Source organism: Rosa rugosa, chromosome 4, assembly GCF_958449725.1.
Source record: "Rosa rugosa chromosome 4, drRosRugo1.1, whole genome shotgun sequence".
NCBI classification, from domain to species: Eukaryota; Viridiplantae; Streptophyta; class Magnoliopsida; order Rosales; family Rosaceae; genus Rosa; species Rosa rugosa.
The window spans coordinates 26,343,795-26,354,243 of NC_084823.1; the positions used below are offsets into that span (position 1 = coordinate 26,343,795).

General features: G+C 40.9%; 1 long non-coding RNA gene across 1 annotated transcript; it reads left to right on the forward strand.

The window, feature by feature from the left end:
- The first annotated feature begins 7,986 nt into the window (after nt 1–7,986).
- On the forward strand, nt 7,987–8,822 carry LOC133742327 (uncharacterized). Its single transcript, XR_009862514.1, has 3 exons — nt 7,987–8,072; nt 8,203–8,299; nt 8,626–8,822. It is a non-coding gene; the product is annotated as an uncharacterized LOC133742327 (long non-coding RNA).
- The last annotated feature ends 1,627 nt before the right edge of the window (nt 8,823–10,449 follow it).

Genomic DNA, 10,449 nt, shown 5'->3' on the forward strand with positions numbered 1-10,449 from the left:
TTCTCACGTGAAAAATGGATTTGGGGGGGGGGGGGGGGGGGAGGATCTGATCTAATTAAGCTAGGGTGAGGCGAAATGACCAAAATACCCCTCACACGAAAATACTTATAACTTTCTCGTTATAACTCCGTTTAACGAACTGTTTGCACCTACACTCTCGTATTGTCGTGCTCTATTTTTCCATGCTAAGAAAAAAAAATTGAAACTCTATAAAAATAATTTCCTATTAAGAAGGCTAATTTAACGATACGATGAATTGAAATATCTAAATGCAATGCAAATAAATTAAGGGATAGTATTTCCGGGTACGGGGTGTTACAGCAAGGCCCAAACACATATAGTACAATATTCAAGTGGACGTAGTCTCCCGCTAAGGCGGGAGACGAACCACTATATTTCTTGTGTCCCTCTCTCTCTCTCTCTCTCTCTTTACATTAATTAGACATTTCGGTCAACAACATTAACACTCTACAAGCTGTACAATTAGATTTTGAATTTGATCGAGTTTTGACAATTTCATTTCTGGGTTCCTCTCGGCTTCGACACCGTCACTGACGTCGGCGACTTCCCCGGCCTTTCTGGGCTTGGTTTCTGGTTCGACCGCTTCTCTGGACGAGGCCTAACTTCGATTGAGAGCTAAAGTCTAGAAATTTCTAGGTGGGTGTTGTTGAATCCTTAGTTCATCGTCATTCAAGTTTCTGGAAAACGTTTGGTTCCGAGATCGAAATAAGGTGAGTTGAGTTACATCTGGTTTTGGTGAATTTCGACTGTTGTTACATTGTTAATGAACTGAGTTGGTTGGTTTGGTTGAAATCAGATTATCCTGGTTTTGTGTGAGTTGAGTTTAATTTTGAGGGAGTTGGAATTGTGAGTAATCTGTTATTGGTATCGCCATTTTGGACTGAAATTGGTTGCTATGTTGTGTGATCACTGTGAATCGAAACCTTGCTGAGATTGGTGAATTAGATTGTTGTTATTCCAGTGAATTGGTAAAAGATGTGAATAGGTAAATGGTTTGTTTGTGTATGCTGTTAATTGATAATAAGTAAGGGAAGGAAAATAACAAATTGGGTGGCCTTAGTAAATTCGGGTGCACCTAATATGTTTGAAATTTAAGTCGTTGCTTGATTTACTTCGACATAGTCGTCAGGGGGTAAACTGAAATTAATATTATTTTTTTTTGTTTTGAAATGACCATTTTAGCCCTCAAAGTGGGCCCCATTATCGGACTTAACATCCAATTTGGACGGAAAATGAGACATTGGGCATGGAAGACAAAAATTGGAAAGTTCAGGGGGTAAAAAAGTGAAATTGAGAGTCGGGGGGGGGGGGGGGTGAAATGATGACACCCCCAAACCTCAGGAGGCTAAACTGAAATTAATCATTTTTATTATTAAAACACTTTGGTCATTTGGTGGGGAATTTGATTATTTCACCTTGCAGGGACTGCACAACAGTAAGGGTTTTATGCGTGTGAAAAGGATTGGAGATCTTGACCCTAAACCCTTTCAAAATGAATGCCTGAGAAAATTTAATACATATGAAGAAGCATATTAGAAGGCAGCGATGCTATGTTCTTTCTAGCAGAATCAAATTCAGAATTCAAATTCTTATCCATTTATAATTTATGAGGTATTTTTTTCTAGCAATAAAGCACTACTGGACCATAGTTAATAGAAATCTTCAATTTTTATAATTTTTTTTATTTTCCTTTATAACTTTATAACTAAGTGATGGATCCGATCTATATTGAATGTAGAGTACATTGATTATTAATAAAGAAGATGAAACATTAAAGAAATTAAAACAGCTAGGTGATGAAGTGTACAAGGAAGTCACAACTGCATTGAATGTTTGATATTGCTCCTATTTTAGGACAGTAGGGCTTCCAAGTTCACAGGGCCAGCCCTACCTGAGCTTTCTTTTTCAATTGAATATGGGTTTGATATTATAGTAATGGTATTTTATGGGGCTTAAGTTATAGAAAGGAATGAAAGAGATTGGAATCCCAATCCGAGATGTACTGAATTTGAAAGTATCTGATTGGAATGAAAGGGTTTGATATTACTATCTGATTGGAGTCTAAACTATATATTTTTTGCAGGTTGTTATATATTTTTTGAATATATTTGAAGGTAGTGAGCCCATTTTTGTTCTTCCACCTAGAGCCCTGGAAATCTCAGGGCTGACCCTGCCCGGATTCTTATTCATCTTCTCCTGATCTTGATTGAACTTCAACCATGACTTCTCTTCATCCCAAAGTTGATCACCAGCCAAAATTTCAACCTTTATTCTTCTAGTATTTTATAGAGGAAAAAGAAAAAAGAAAAAAGACTTGTAAGCTTCTTCTCTGTAAACATTATGCTTCAATACTTTGCTTTTCAATTATTAGTTCCATCACCAACACCCAAACCCTAATTTGTTGTGTAGAGGATTCCATGAAAGAATGTGAGGGACCATGGAGATGAGCTATCAAATCTAGTAAATCATAAGTTTCGTGGTACACAATGGCCAATGAAGCTTGAAAAAAACAATGGGAAGGTCTTGTTTGACAAGGGTTGGGAGGACTTCTCAGTGACTTGCCCTTTTGAGTACAATGATTTGATAATTTTTTGATATGAAGGCAATTCAACATTCCAGGTTTCCCTTTTCGATAGAAGACCAAAGTAGATAGAAACTGATGAGACTGCGATGAAAAGTATGTCATATATAATAACATTTTCTTCTTCTGCCAATCTATGTTCTAGCTAGTGATTATATCCTATTATAAGTTTTAACATGGAAAAGTGATCTTCCAGCAGAAAAAGATGATTAGGCATTTTGTTTTATATTTTTTACCTCAATATTGTTTATTGTGCCATTCTGTTCTAACTTGTAATATGTGTCATGTTATTTATTATACTAGGGAAACAAGATTTTTCTGGCAAAAAGTACAGGGGAGGCAAGTCTAACACTTACAGATTCCAAAGAACATCTGAGGCTATACAGGGAGCTAATGGTTTCAGGCCACATAAAAGAAAAGGAATGGGGTTGACAAAAAAAGAAAGAAAGGAAATAGGTTGTGATGTAGCTCTTTGTTGAGCTAAGGCTTTCAAATCTGGAAAACCTTTTTGAAAGGTTACCATGTCTCCCACTTATGTCTGTACTTTTCTGGTAAGCTTTCTAGATAACTGTTGTTTCTGGTGGCTTTCTTCGGGTACCTCACACAGAATGCTGTACCGTCTGGGGTACCGATGGGCCTCCTAAATCCTGTACCAAGAACACACGCTTAGAGGGGTAAACCGTACCGGACGGTTTACACCTCTCCGATGCCTGAGTGAGAAGCTAATATAGATATATAGTAAGTAAAAGGTGGTTGTGCTAATGCCTTTATACTCGAGCATGGGAAAGGAGTCTCCCCAATCTTCGATGTGGGACACAGGTTGCTCCTCTGATGCCATATCAGCCCCCCTGCTGTGCAAATCGTTGGGCTGTGCTGGCCTGTCCCGGGCCCTGGGTGCCCGGGCTGGTATCCCATATGAGTCCCGCCATGGTGGGTTGTGAACCCGGCCCATGGCATAGTACCTGGGGGTACCGATGGGGCCCAGCCGATAGTGCCAAACTTAGTTGAGACTTCCCTAGTGTGTACAAGTCCCCCAAGTTCCCGTTCAAGATGTTTCTTGGGTGGGGACTTATTATTATTTTGTCTTCAAAGTTTGGCACTAGTGTGCCTATAGGGAGTCCCCCAAGTTCCCGTTCAAGGGGCATCTTGAGCGGGTTACGCTGTAGGTAGTTAATCTGCGCACTGTGATAGGATGAGGGTTGAGTCTCCGGTACCCGATGGGGTAGAGGATGTGTGCCTCCGGTACCCGATGGGGTAGAGAGAGGACTTGGCTCTGATACCCGATGGGGTAGGAAGATGTGTGCCTCCGGTACCCGATGGGGTAGAGAGAGGAACTGGCTCTGATACCCGACGGGGTAGAAAGATGTGAGCCTCCGGTACCCGATGGGGTAGAGAGAGGAACTGGCTCTGATACCCGATGGGGTAGGAAGATGTGTGCCTCCAGTACCCGATGGGGTAGAGAGAGGAACTGGCTCTGATACCCGATGGGGTAGGAAGATGTGTGCCTCCAGTACCCGATGGGGTAGAGAGAGGAACTGGCTCTGATACCCGATGGGGTAGGAAGATGTGAGCCTCCGGTACCCGATGGGGTAGAGAGAGGAACTGGCTCTGATACCCGATGGGGTAGGAAAATGTGTGCCTCCGGTACCCGATGGGGTAGAGGATGTGTGCCTCCGGTACCCGATGGGGTAGAGAGAGAACTTGGCTCTGATACTCGATGGGGTAGGAAGATGTGAGCCTCCGGTACCCGATAGGGTAGAGAGAGGAACTGGCTCTGATACCCGATGGGGTAGGAGAATGTGTGCCTCCGGTACCCGATGGGGTAGAGAGAGGACTTGGCTCTGATACCCGATGGGGTACGAAGATGTGTGCCTCCGGTACCTAATGAGGTAGAGAGAGGAACTGGCTCTGATACCCGATGGGGTAGGAAAATGTGTGCCTCCGGTACCCGATGGGGTAGAGAGAGGACTTGGCTCTGATACCCGATGGGGTAGGAAGATGTGTGCCTCCGGTACCTAATGAGGTAGAGAGAGGACTTGGCTCTGATACCCGATGGGGTAGAGGATGTGAGCCTCCGGTACCCGATGGGGTAGAGAGAGGAACTGGCTCTGATACCCGATGGGGTAGGAAAATGTGTGCCTCCGGTACCCGATGGGGTAGAGAGAGGGCTTGGCTCTGATACCCGATGGGGTAGGAAGATGTGTGCCTCCGGTACCTAATGAGGTAGAGAGAGGAACTGGCTCTGATACCCGATGGGGTAGGAAAATGTGTGCCTCCGGTACCCGATGGGGTAGATAGAGGACTTGGCTCTGATACCCGATGGGGTAGGAAGATGTGTGCCTCCGGTACCTAATGAGGTAGAGAGAGGACTTGGCTCTGATACCCGATGGGGTAGAGGACGTGAGCCTCCGGTACCCGATGGGGTAGAGAGAGGAACTGGCTCTGATACCCGATGCGGTAGGAAAATGTGTGCCTCCGGTACCCGATGGGGTAGAGAGAGGACTTGGCTCTGATACCCGATGGGGTAGGAAGATGTGTGCCTCCGGTACCTAATGAGGTAGAGAGAGGACTTGGCTCTGATACCCGATGGGGTAGAGGATGTGAGCCTCCGGTACCCGATGGGGTAGAGAGAGGAACTGGCTCTGATACCCGATGGGGTAGGAAAATGTGTGCCTCCAGTACCCGATGGGGTAGAGAGAGGACTTGGCTCTGATACCCGATGGGGTAGGAAGATGTGTGCCTCCGGTACCTAATGAGGTAGAGAGAGGAACTGGCTCTGATACCCGATGGGGTAGGAAAATGTGTGCCTCCGGTACCCGATGGGGTAGAGAGAGGAACTGGCTCTGATACCCGATGGGGTAGGAAAATGTGTGCCTCCGGTACCCGATGGGGTAGAGGATGTGTGCCTCCGGTACCCGATGGGGTAGAGAGAGGACTTGGCTCTGATATCCGATGGGGTAGGAAGATGTCACTATGCCAAAAAGGCCTTCAGACGACACACTTCAGACGACATAAGTTTTGTTTTATGTCGTCTGAGTTTTTCAGACAACATAATTTTTTTTTCTGTTGTCTGAATATACATTAAAACCATACTGGTTTAATTTGGAAAAATGGTGAACATTCAGACAACACATTTGTGTAGTTGTAGAAGGTGGTGATTTCCTATCTCAAATTTGGAGGGATATCCAAAAGTTGATTGAGTCTTTTCCCTCTCAAATAGCCACCTCCTAGTTGACTGGAAAATGTTGTGACATTCAGACAACATTTAAATGTTGTCTAAATGTGGGGGTTGTTTTAAAATTTCCCAAATTATTTTGACTTGTGCTATTTGACATATATCCCTCGCAATTAATTAAGTCACTTTCTGTCATTCTCACTCAGTTCGACCACGACTAAACACTCAAACATCACCCCGCGCGCTCTCTCCTTCTCACTCAGCTCTCTCAACTCGACCTAGAACCCGCGAAACTAGAAAACTCAAACACTAGCCTCTCTCCTTCTCACTGTGCTCTCTCAGATCTCGATTCTCACTCTCTCTATTCTTCTTCGTAGTCTCTCCTTCTTCTTAGTCTCTGCTTCATCTTTCATGGTCGTATTAATGGAGCTCTCCAGCAAGAGCTGTTTTCAAATCGGATATTGGTAAGCAATTTAGGGTTTCAATCATTTTGTAGTTTAGGGTTTCGACTGGGTTCAATCTTCGATTGATTTTAGGGTTTTTTTTTTTCTGCAAATGATTTGTGTTTTGGGGTTTTTTCGACTGGGTTCTTCCATGTTGTCAAACAAGAACTCTTTCTTCTTTCAATTAAAGCTGATTTGTGTTTTGGGGTTTTGAGTTTGGGTATAGTTCTTCAATTTTGTAACACGTTTCTTCTGTTTTGTTGGTCTTGTTAGGGAAACTTGGTGCTACAAAAGGATTTGCTGGGAAGGCTCACTACTCGTAGTGTAGTGCAGAAAAACAGAAGGCTTGTTTGTCTAAATTTCTGGGGAGTCTTTTTCCCCAATCAATTTATGGGTCTTGTTTAATCGAGTTCTGGGATTTGCCCAATCGAAGTATGTGACCTTAATTCCTATACTACTCAGTCATTTGAACAAATTTAAAAGTTCAACCGTTGTACCGAGTTGGGGCCTCTATCATTCGCAAACACATGAGTAGAAGAACCTTACTGTTCAAAGCTCACAATCAAGATTGGTCAGAGGAACAACAACAACCCTAGAATCATAGTCCTCCACATTATTGAATAGTAAGTTTCTCTCTATCCCTTTCTCTCAAAACTCTGTACCTTTTGATTTGGGAACGGTGAATCGCAATTCATTTGGGGTTATCTGATTCAATGTTCTTGTTTCTAGGTACAAAGATTCAAGATTTGATTTTGATAATGCCAATCGCCTTTTGAATGATTTTTGGTAATTGGGTCTAAATCTGAGTGAGTTAATTGATTCATTGATTGCAAATTCGCAGGCATTGTTCCAATGGAGAAGGATCAGAAGGTAGCATCTGAAGACCCCAAGGTGGATATGTTCGAGGACGATGACGAGTTTGAAGAGTTCAACATCAATCTAGGTAATTTGGGGACATGTTATTATTAATCAGCAATTAAGTGCTATGGACTTTATTCTGCTTCTTTTGAATTGAATGTAATGTTATATACGATTGGAGTTTAATTAGGAGCTGTACCTATATATTGTAGCATACACTGAATTTAGTCCAGATATCTTCCACCTGAGCTCCAGGTTTAAATCTGCATTTTATATCCCTCTGTACATATTGTTTCTAATCAGATTAAGCTCTAATGTTGCCATGTTGCTCTTGTCAAAATTAGATTGTTGTTCTAAAATCAATTGTGATAATGTAGGTTGCTTGATTTCTGCTATACTTCCCCATGAAACTAGCAAGTTTATGACTGAGCCCGTAAGTGTTAAATGTGATGAGTTGACTTTGGTGGTATGCAATCCTTCTGTTAAACTGGTCTTTAATTCAATGTTTGCACTGATCAGTGCATGAAAGGTAGCTTGGAGAAATTCTGGGTATTATAATTTCCTGTGAGTTGCCTTACTGAAATTGTATTTATGCCAGTAGCCATCTCATTCATTTGTAGTGGCTTTTGACACACTTGTGATCTTTGGAACAATGACAAAAGTTTACCGGCGAAAGAAAAAGGTCCTTGCCAGAAACACAGTGCTTGGTTGTAACTTACATGCTCTGAAATTTGAATGATTACAGTATTATAGTAGCATTTCATGGATTCTAGTTCAATTCATCTTCAATTATTTGCCTCTTTTCATCTTTTGTTACTTAATATTAGTAGAGATACCAATTATTTCAATTCATTTCCAATAATTTGTCTTATTTCATCTTTTTCTTAATGCTCATACAGATACCCACTCCCTTGTGTGGTTGCTGCCTAATTCCAAATTTCCAATTGTTGGTGGGGGTGGGACTGGCATCGGTCACTGAGACCTTGTTTAACTGGTGAGATTCAAGTCATATATATCATTAATGCCCACAGAAAAAATAGACAAGAAACCACAGCATATAGAATTGATTGATGAACACAGGTAAGATTTGATATATTGTTGTATTGCTTTGTATGTGAATACAGATTCTGGAGGGCTATGGCTTTTTTTCTTCTGCACTGGAGTGCTCCTACTTGAATTGCATCACATCCCCAAAAGAGGAGTTGGAATTTTTCTTCACATGTAATTCTCATAAGCATTAACTGTATTCAAATTCTCTCTTACCTCATTCCATAGTGAATTGCATTGGTAGTTTGATGTGACTTCACTTGCAAGGTCTTGCATGCCAATTCAACAATTTTGGTATCATAATGCAAAAAGCTGATAGTATTGCAATTACTTAAACAATGATGCGGCTACTTTTTATTTATTTATTTATTTAATTTTTATATATTATAAAGTGATGTTTCTGCACATTGTGAAAGTGCATGACGTACATGAATGACTTTAAAATTCAGTCAATGCGCCTATTGCAGCCTATTCTAATTTGTTCCAGTTCTTTGGCGCAGTTGATTCCAGGAAGAACAAGAGAGCCTGGGAGCAGTTATTTGAATTGAGATGGGTGCTTTTGCAACACCAGTTATAAGGTCTTTTTCTCCTTTGACAACAGAGTTTGATCGCTAAAGCAGGTATTCGATTAGCCCTTGAAGTTGGAATTCTCCCCCTTGAAGTAGAGCCTGATAGTATGAAGGCTGGTAGCTTGGTAACCTCTTCTAATTTACGTATTACACTATGATAGAACAAATGGGGACTATGAGATTTCAAACCACTGAGTTCCTCTCTATTTTGATCAGTATCAGAAACTTTCTTTTGGTAAGGACACCTACTTTCTGTTAAATCTCTGTTCTTAAATCTATTCAAGGTTGTTGTGGAATGCACTTTTGATTATTATCTTGCTATGGTGACTCCATTAGGATGATTAGGACTCGAAAGGGTCAAGTTCAATTACTGCACATCATGTGTTTGAAGTTATGCCTCAAAGACAACACCCAAGCTGAACCAGTGGGCTATTTCATGATTTTCGAAAAACCTATACTCCTTGTTTCACTCTCAATATTTGAGAGCTTAAAATAGACTCTTCAATGATCATTTTGAACTTGGTTTCATGAAAAACGGAGTTAAAATGAGATACTTATGCTATTTTGAAGTTACTGCACTGTTTCAGGATTTCTGCAGAATTCAGCGTTCCTGTCATTTCAGATTCTTGTTTGACCATTTATTTGAACTGCGAATAACATGAAATTTTGCAAAATAGTAGCTTTGCATGTCTACTTTAAATCTGGAGAGTTGTGATTTAAATCATTGAAAGGATGATTGTTGGTGATTAAAATATGGAGGACGTCTAACATCCTTTGAGGTGTGGCATCACTCCTAGGTGGTATGGTGTAAACGGCTACTCTCGCTACTTCTTGCTGGCTATTTGTGTACTTACATTGGCAAGTAAGTAATTGGCATTAAGACTGATCGATCATCGGTTTTTAGGAAAGTGGGTACCCCATTATGCATATGTATCCTTCTATTTCCTATTTTTAAGTTTCTGTCTACTCTTGCTGAGCTTGTTACTTCAGTTGGATAAATCCTAATTGCTGCTGTCATTGCTTGAAATTTTTCCACCAATTGTAGTGTGAAGCTTCAGATTTCAAACCTCTTTGTAGTCTATTTAGTTTGACTATCTCGAGTTTATTTAACATCAGATTTCACTTGAGTTTATGTAGTTTTTTCATCACCAAAGGTTGAGATACATTGATTCCAAATATCGAGTTTTGCAGCTGCCCAAAAGAAAACAAGAAAAAAAAAACTTAGTTATTCATCAAAGTTCACTTGATTAGTTTCGTTATCTTCAGCCTTGCGCATCTTAAGAAGTTTGAGTATTACTTAGTCAATACTTAAGCTTCGTAAGATTCGCGCCACTGTGACGTCAACCCTTTTGGGGCGTTACAGTAGCACCACACCATCATGTCCATTAAAATTTTTTGTTTCACCGCTAGTTTGTCCTTTAATTTGCTTTTCCTGTAAACCTTTAGGAAATGCACGTGTGTTTATGAGATTCTTCTTTGTTTCTATTCAGATTTACTTAATTTTAGTTGTCCTCAGTAAAGATTGTTGTGTTTTCTGGTGGCAGGTTAAGCTTGTAAAGTGCCTTGTGCAAAATATTGTGGTTGATATATCCTTCAATTAGTTAGGAGGGCTATGTACATTATGCTTTCTTGAGCAGGTAGTCTTCCACTAAAGCTGAGTTTTATTAGTCCAGTTTTGCTACATATGATTGAATAAGTCACCAGATTTGGTTCATGTAAAGGATGCTTTCCTAGGAAGCTTTGGTTTATCAGATG